At 48.7% G+C, this 8,899-nt stretch overlaps 1 non-coding gene across 1 annotated transcript; it reads left to right on the forward strand.

Annotated features, from left to right (window-relative positions):
• The first annotated feature begins 229 nt into the window (after positions 1 to 229).
• On the forward strand, positions 230 to 302 carry TRNAN-AUU (transfer RNA asparagine (anticodon AUU)). Its single transcript has one exon. It is a non-coding gene; the product is annotated as a tRNA-Asn (tRNA).
• The last annotated feature ends 8,597 nt before the right edge of the window (positions 303 to 8,899 follow it).

An 8,899-nucleotide genomic window follows, 5' to 3' on the forward strand; every position in this document is an offset into this window, starting at 1 on the left:
ACTGACGCAAAGCTCAAGAAAAGAGAAATGAGGGGAAAGGAAAACCAGAAGGTTCCCGTCTGTCTTCACCAGCACCAGGAATGTATGTTGCATCCAAGAGGTGTCAGCTCTGCCTCAGGAATGAGGCAATGTCTTGTTCCTGATGCGATTCTCCAGCTAGTAAACACAGGATCAGGGAAGTTATGAAACAGCCTTTCCTAAAGATTCTCAAAATTAAACCAGGGGCGGAGGAGGGTATAGCTCAGTGGTAGAGCTCATGCTTATTAAGCAAGAGATCATGGGTTCAATCCCCAGCACCTCCATCAAATAAATAAATAATAAAAATAAATTAATTAACCTAATTACCTCCCCTCCCCCAAAAATTAAAAATTAAAAAACTATATTAAATGAGGATAAAGGACTCAAATGGAGAATATATAAAGAACACTTATGACTCAATAACAAAAAGACCAATCAGGAAATGGTCTGAATAGACATTTCTCCAAAAAAGATGCACCAAAGACTGAATCCAAATAAAAGAGTGGATCAACATGGCTAGCCATCAGGGAAATGCAAGCCACAAAGATACGCCCACCTCACACCGGTGAGGATGGCTAGAATCAAAAAGCCAGATATCAGCGAGGATGTGGAGAAATCGGAAACTTCACACACTGCTGGTGCGAATGTAAAATGGTGTGACTGCTTGGAAGACAGTCAGGCAACTCCCCCAAAAGGTTTAACACAGAGTTGCCATAAGACCCAGCAACTCCACTCCTGGGTATGTACCCAACAGAAGTGAAAACGTGTGTCCTCACAGAAGCATGTACACAAATGTCCATAAAAGCATTCTTTAGGACAACCGAAGGGTGGAAACAATCCAAGCCTATCAAATAAAATGGAGTAGAGCCACATAAGGAATATTATTTGGCAATAAGAAGGAAAGGTGTGGGGGGGTATAGCTCAGTGGTAGAGTGCGTGCTTATCCTGGGTTCAATTCCCAGAATCTCTATTAAATAAATAAATAAACCTAATTACCTCCCCCCAAAACAAAACACAAACAAAAATAAATGAATAATTTAAAAAAATGAAAGTTACCTGCTGCAACATGGATGAGCCTTGAAAACACACTAAGCGAAAGAAACCCATCACAAAAGATCACATGTATGATTCTGTTTATGTGAAATGACTAAAACAGGCACAGCTATAGAAGCAGAAAGTAGATGAGTGGTTGCTGAGGGCTGGGGGTCAGGGGAGGGGAGAAGATGATGGCTAAGTGGTGCAACTGTGTCTTTATGAGGTGACAAAAAAAGTAGTAAAGTTGATTGGGGGTGATGGTTGCACACGTCTCTGAATATCCTCAATGCCACTGAATTGTACACTATAAATGGGTTATTTGTATGATCCATGAATTATATTGCAATAAAGCTGTTTAAAAAATAATATAAATCTGATTCTTCCTGCCTGAGCACCTGTCTGAGCAAGAGCAGTTCTCAAGCCCCTGCATTCAGTCTAGATCATGGAGGTTAAAAAAAAAACAAAAAAATAAAAAAACGCAGAAACAAAACAGAGCCGTCTGGAAGGCAGGGCAGTCGTACTGCGGGGCAGCCTTCTGGACCCAGAGAGCCCTGCAGGGGCTACGACCCAGCGTGGCCAGGCTCACCGGAGCTGGCGGACACACTGCAGTTGGCTGCCACCGTGCCTCCGGGAGAGCAACCCAGCTCTACCAGCCTTAGACATGGCCGTGACCCTGGGTGGGGCGTGAGGCTCTGCAAGGTCATGTGTGGGTTCCAGACCTACAGGCACCTGCTCTGAAGACAAAGAGACAGAGCGGAAGGCGCATGAGCTTTGGCAACAGACAGACCCAAACTGGCACCACGTCTCTTCCGCCTATTAGCCCCATGACCTCAGGACTTTTCTTCATCTATGAAAAAATTCAATAATAATGCCTATCACATAAGCACCCCTCCCCCCTTCCATTTTGTTTTGTTTGGCTAACATTTATGAAAGGCTTACTGTGCACCCAGCACAGGCTGTCCGTGCACTATTACCTCTTTCACTCTTGGCTGCAGCCCTGGGCAAAGCCAGGATTCTTTATTATTATGCCCTTTTTACAAAACTGGGGACTGAGGCTCAGAGAGGTCAGACAACTTCTCCATTGTCACACAGCTCATAAGTGACAGAGCCAAATCTATTACTTGAAGTGCCGCTCTGTACTCCATCCACACAGAAGGATGACGATTTCCTAACGTAGGTAAAGAGCGTGACGCAGAGCTGCACCCTCAGAAAAGAATTCCAAGAGCCAGGGTGCCAAAGTCCTGCTCCCCCAGCAGTGTCCCCACCCAGAGGCCGCAGAGACGACCCTTGGTCAAAGCAGTCACAAGCCCACCCTGATTCAAGAGCAGGGACATCCTGGCAGGAGGAAGGGCAAGGAATTTGGGAGCCATGTTTCAGGGAGGAGGCAAACTCAAGGGCATATGTAGAAATGACTATCGATCTGTGCAGCATCTGCCCTGTTTTAAGCAGAATCCAGCGGGAGCCTCTCCTAGTGTAGTAACAATGGACAAAAGAAGCCAGACACAAGAGTGCCTCCTCTGTGATTCCACTTACGTGGCTTTCAAGGGCAGACAAAACTACTCTATGGTCAGAATAGTGGTTACCTGAGTGTGGGGTGCGAGGGGTATTAAGGAGGGAGACTTCTGGGCTCTGAATGCTCTGTGTCTTGATCTGAGTGGTGGTTGCACAAATGTATTCACACATAAAAACCGACCGAGCCCTACGCTTAAAATTCATGAACTGGACACACTAGGTCAATAAAGGATCTTTTTTTTTTCCTTTAATTACTCCAGCGGGAGTACCCAACCTTCCATCCCTGCCCCAGCCAGCTTCATTTCCCCTCGGAAAGCTGACTCCCGGGCCTCCCACCCTGGCTGGTGGATAGGGCGGGGAGGCTCTCCCCGGAGGCGGGGCCCGTCCCACCCACCTCAACTGGCCCTGCTGCTCCCATTTCCTTCTCAGTTTCACAGTTCTCGGTTTGGAGCCAGAAGGGCCAGGCCTTCGTTTTATGGAGGTGGAAGCAGGGAGAGAGAGATGGAGGGGCTGGAACGTGCACAGCGTGGGACCTCAGACCTCCCAGACCGCCAGTCCAGGCCCCGCAGCCTTCGCCCCTGCACGCCCACCCCCCTCCCCCAGGAACGGTGAAAGCTCTAAGCGCAGAACCCCGCCCCTCCTCCTCTCCCTGCGGCTGCGCCCTGGCTGCCCATCACACTCGCCTTAGGTCGTTACAACCATGCCCAACCAGTTGGTAGGTTCCCCAAAGCAGGAAAGTTTCCTGCTTGAGTTTCTGGGACCCACCCAGCTGGGCGGGGCTCCCACCTTCCCGGGCAGAGAGCCGATGCTGGGCCCTCCTTGGGGCGTGGCCCCGAGGGCCAGCCCTGAGGGCTGTAGGTCTAAGAGGTCTCACCCCTCCCAGGATTTCCAGAGTGTTGGGAACAGGAAGATGAGATGCTTTTGCGTTCCAACTACGGAGCAGGTGCCAACACTTTAAGTCCTAAAATGTGAAGCTTGACCCTGACAGTCAGGCCTTTCCTGAGCCGGCTCTGTCCAGCCTCACCCCCACCAGCCCCATTTCCCCCGTTCCTGTCCTGACAGCCTCACATGCTGAAGTCCTGCAATACCTCAGAACGTGACTGTGCTTGGAGACAAGGTCTTGAAAGAGGTACTTAAGCTAAAATGAGGTCATGTGGATGGGCCCTCATCCAATAGGGCTGGTGTCTTTATAAAGAAGAGATGCGGGCACAGATACACACAGAGGGAAGACCGTGTGGAGACACAGGGAGAAGGCGGCCGTCTACACGGCAAGGAGAGAGGCCTCAGAGGAGACCGTCTTGCCGGCATCTTGGACTTCCGGCTTCCAGAGCAGTGAGAAAACACATTTCTGTTCTTTAAGCTGCCAGCCTGTGGCATGTTAAGACAGCTGGAGCAGACTAAGACAACTGTCATCACCAGTGCCACACATTTTCACACTGCCTTTGCCCAGGCCGACCCCTCACCCACCGGGGTACTGTTCCTTCCCTCTTCCCCCCACCACCGGACAAGTTCTACCTTCCGGGCTTTGCTGACTGGTCAGTTTCCCTCAAGCTTCCTTGAGTCAGCAAATTGCTCTGCCCTGTCTTGCACTGTCCATATGTCACCATTATTATCTCTGTGACTCCATAGTTTGGTTTATCTCCTGTAGTTGTCTGCCTTGCCAGACTTTGACCCTGAGACAGGGGCTGTACCTGACTCATCTCCACAACCCCAGCATGAGTAACAGATGGCTTGATGAAATGTCTGTTGGCCTGGATGGAATGGAGGTGTTTGCTGAGTGCCGCAGCATAACCCGAGCAGGGTCTCGGGCCCTTGGACCCCTTAGCTTCCCCGTCCGTGCCTCTGCCCTGCTCCCTGCAGAAACACTAAGACTTCAATGTCGGGAGAATTAGCACTGCTTAGAGATTATATATTCTAAAATGAAAGCCCCAGGGAGGGCACTGTTTAGCCCAAAGGTATGGGCTGCTGGTGATGACAATGTTGGCCCCCAGGGGCTGAAAATGAGCAGACTTGGGGGAAGGGAGGCTTTTCCCATCTTCCCAGCACGCAAAGCTGGAGTCAATGGCTCCTTCTCATGCTGGGTGAAAGCAGCCCCAGCCTGTCTGTGAATCTGAGGAAGAGTGCGTGTGTGTGCATGTGTGTGTGTGTGTGTGTGTGTAATGGGATGGGAAGGCGGGAGTTTATGTGTGTATCTTGGGCTGGAAAAGAGCCCAGACTCACCTGTGTGGTGAAGCAGAGATAGATACCCAGAGAGAGCACAGCGTTTGAAGGTCAGACAGACCTGGGGTTTGAAGTCTGGCTCCTTTGCTGCCAACAGAGTGAATGAGCAGAACATTTAGATGAGAGGACCCAGCACTGCTCTTTGGTGGGTCCCCTTCATCCAGAAATGTTACCCTTCCCCATGTCTGTCTTGCCCTGATGCTGAGCCCGGAGCACAGAAGGCATCCTGTTTGGGACCGGGCCGGCAGGGGTTAACAAGAGAAAGGCAGGTTGCTTCTCGAAAACAAAAGGCCCGGTCAATAGATGTGCAGTAGCAGCCATTGATTAGTGAGGGCAAAGTCTCCGTGGGGAGCTGCCAGCCGGTTTCTCTGAAACATCTAGAACAGAGCAATCCGGGAAAACCAGGCCGAGGCTCGAAAGGCCCTGTGGGTCTGTCCTGGGATTGATCCCCTGAGAACACAGGGCTCCTCTCTCAGGATCAGACTCTAATCACACGTTGTCAGAGCTGGAAGGGACCCCAGGCATCCATCAACTCCCTTTTTAATCTGGGGTCTATGTTAAGAATTCAGCCATCTGTGACCTGAGATTGAGGGGGAATATGATCACCAAGTGTTCAGTAATGCTAACCAAAATTGAGCGTTTCTTTCTGTTACGAACACAGGCATAAAACCACTGCAGAACCAGACGGACCTAAGACTTCGTCACAAAGAATAATGACAAGTATTTTCATAGCTCATTACCATCATGGCAGAATTCTCAAAACAATGTTAATAAGACTCCATCAAAATTGCAGCAGTGACTGGCCCTACCACCAGATCATGTTTAATGCATTAATAAATAAATGTGAGAACACATGAAAAGAAAACAAACCAACCAAAATAAATAAATAAAAATAAATGAAAAATTAAAACTAAATAATAAACATATATGACTATATCACAAATTTGTTTTTGATAACTGTATTTTGATATAATTAGTTTCCTTTGTCATCCTATGTCCTTTAACTTCACTAGCCCACCTAAATGGTCTAATGGCACAAAAAGGGTTAAACACTCCTGCTCTGGTTCCACAGGCATTGCAGATGGGGAAACAGAGGCCCAGGGCAAGCAGTGCTTTTCATGGATGGATGGACGAATGATTGGGTGGATGTGAAAATGAAAAAACTGCATAGTAAAGACAATAACAACCCTTACTGATTTCCTACCCTGAGCCAAGCATTGTTTCAGTAGTTTAATCCTCACAACAGTCCCATGACAAAGGTGATGTTACTCTCCCACTGAACAGGTAAGAAAACTGAGCCAGAGAGTGACTTACCCAAGGCCACACAGCTAGACAATGGAAGAAGTGTGATTCAAACCCCTGAACTCCTACTCTAAACTCCCCTTCCCTATGACTGCTCTTCACCAGTCCAGTTAAGCATGGTTTAGGGCCGAGCTCTGGGGTCACAGACCAAGGTTTCAGTTCCAGCCCTGCCACTTGCAAGCTGGGTGTGACTCTGGACAACTTAGTTCAAACCATAGTTTTCTGACCATAACACAAAGAGAGCGGCAGCATCTCCCCCACTGGGTCACATGTGGATTAAGAAGGCGTGGAAAACACTCAGTGCAACACCTGGCACAGAGGAAGTGCTCAAAATTTTCATTTTAATTGATGAAACCAAGGCACAGACTCATTCTAAGTGGTAATATGCATCCACTTGCTAAGAGCTCCGGAAACTAAGAAAACTGTCAAGTCTAGAGCCCAGATCCCAGCTCCCGTAAGATCAGTAAGGGGCGGGAATTAACAAGTACCCACTGGATATTTTGCTTTCATTTTGGGAGTAAGGGGTTGAGAGTGGAAGCAGATATATGAAGATGCCAGAGTTAGCACTTCCTTCCAAAGAGTACTGTATGGAAAGAGGGGAAAGTGTAACTGCACGGTGGAGAAATCTGACAAACACTGCCTTGGCCGGCCGATCAAGGTTAAAATTAACAGTGATAAGTCAAGTTGATAGCACGTACCTACGATACAAGATTGGTGCTTTACTTCCACCTCCCAAAAATGTATAACCACTGGCTAATCAGCAGGAAAACATCAGACAAACTCAAATTAAAGGACATTCTACAAAACACCAGGCCAGTACTCCTCCATACTGTCAAGGTCATCCACAATAAGGTTAAGTCTGAGAAACTGTCACAGCCAAATGGAGTCTAAAGAGACAGGACAACTACCTCACATCGCAGGATCCTGGGTGAGATCCTCGAACAGAAAAGGGATCTTAGGTAAAAACTACAGGATATGAATAAAGTACAGACTTTAATTCATAATAATGTATCAGCACTATTTCATTTGTGTGACCAGTATACCATGTTAATGTGAGACACTAACATTGCAGAAAACTGGGTGTGGGCTCAGGGCAACTCTCTACTATTTTTATAATTTTTCTATAAATCTCAACCTATTCCAAAATAAAGAATCATCTTTTAAAAAACAGTTTACCTGGGTGGTGAAGCTACAGGCAATTTCTTTTCTTAATTGTACTTCTCTGCATTTTCTAAGTAGTCTACGGTGAATATGTTTTGCTTTTGTCATCAGAAAAAAATTCAATAAACTTTGGTTAAAAAAAAAACCAAATGAATGGGGGTTTGGCCCTTTAGAGACAGAGTGCTATATAAATAAAAGTGCAGTTAGAGTCGTTCCTTGGGCAGCGATTATAACCCACTTTATCATTCTGCACCCAGGAGGCCCCAGCCACGAGGGCCTGGCACCCTCCCCGGGGTAGAGTGGTGTCCTCTGAAGCCTGCCAGCATGTTTCCTGTCTGTGATGGGTGCTCTCTGGTAAGGGAGGGGCGGGGGAGTCAGGGCAGCTGCTGCAGTGGCCAAAGGCTTGTCCCAGGTGAGCCTGCACTCTGGCTCAGAGAGGCCCCAGCGGGAAATTAGCCCCCAAGAAAATCCTGCCCACCAGTTTCCAGGCCAAGTGTCAGCCTGCTCTGGAGAGTCAAGAGAACCAAAAAAGGTCCTCTGTTCCCACCATATAAACAAAAGAAAGAGGGAGAGGACAAAACCAGCCAGGACCACTTGCTCTGCCCCAGATACATTCATCCGCCACCATTTAGACCTCAGTTTCACAGAGCAGATCCTCTATTTTAAAGCTGAGGCTAGGAGAGGGTCCCTGAGGGTCAGAAGCAGAAGACAAACTCTGAGCTGCTCACTCCTCCACCTAGAGAACTGCCTGTCTCCAATCCTCTCCGAGGTGGGCTGTACCCATGGCAGATGGCTGGACCACGTTTGGGGGGCAGGATGCTGGAGGAAGGAAGTGCTGACAGTGGGCAGCAACAGTGGGAGGAAGAGTCCCCACGACACCCTCCACTACCACCCAAGTACCAAGGGGACCGTGGGCAATGGCCAGCTGGTTCTCACGTCCCGAGCACCAAGTCCAGCTCTGGGTGGCAGGGATTGCGGGACTGCCCCCTGGAGTTCACACCTGTTCAGTTCCCAAAGGCTTCCTCCACTATCTAGTATCCAGTTCACACGTGGACGGGCTCTTGGTGAGGGCCTCAGAAGCAAGGAGTCAGGGAGAGATGGTGTTGAGATATTTCCAATTGTAACAGGATTGGGACCAGATTCTCCGAGTGTTATCAACAAAAACCCCGGGAAGGGACAGCTCAGCTTTCTAACACGTAGGAGAGTTTGACTCCTTTATAAACCCATTGTCTTGTTGCCTTTAAAGTGCTGCCCTCAAAGGCTGTACACTTATTCCAGACTCTTCCAGAGCTCACTCAACTCTTTAGAAATTGCGTTTGGAGCCACCTTTGACCAAAATTGATCAGTTCGTTTGACTGTCCAAGTATTCCCCAATACGGGCATCCAAGTGACTTTTCGCTGTTTCCAAAATCCAAATCCAGGTTCCAAAGACCAAGACCTGCCCCTCTGAGGCCACTCCCAAGAACCAGAGGCCCAGCCTGAGAAACGGTTGTGTGACTAAGAATAACACACTCTCCCAGCTGCTGTCAGACGCCTTGCCTTCACAGTCAGGTCAGAGCTCACGCAGGTTGCCCACCTCTCCCAGCAAAGAGCCCACACCAGTCCTCAGACAGGGGGAGAGTGTGGGACGCCCCCACCCACCCGACCTGGC

This window comes from Vicugna pacos, chromosome 10 (assembly GCF_048564905.1).
Source record: "Vicugna pacos chromosome 10, VicPac4, whole genome shotgun sequence".
NCBI lineage: Eukaryota > Metazoa > Chordata > Mammalia > Artiodactyla > Camelidae > Vicugna > Vicugna pacos.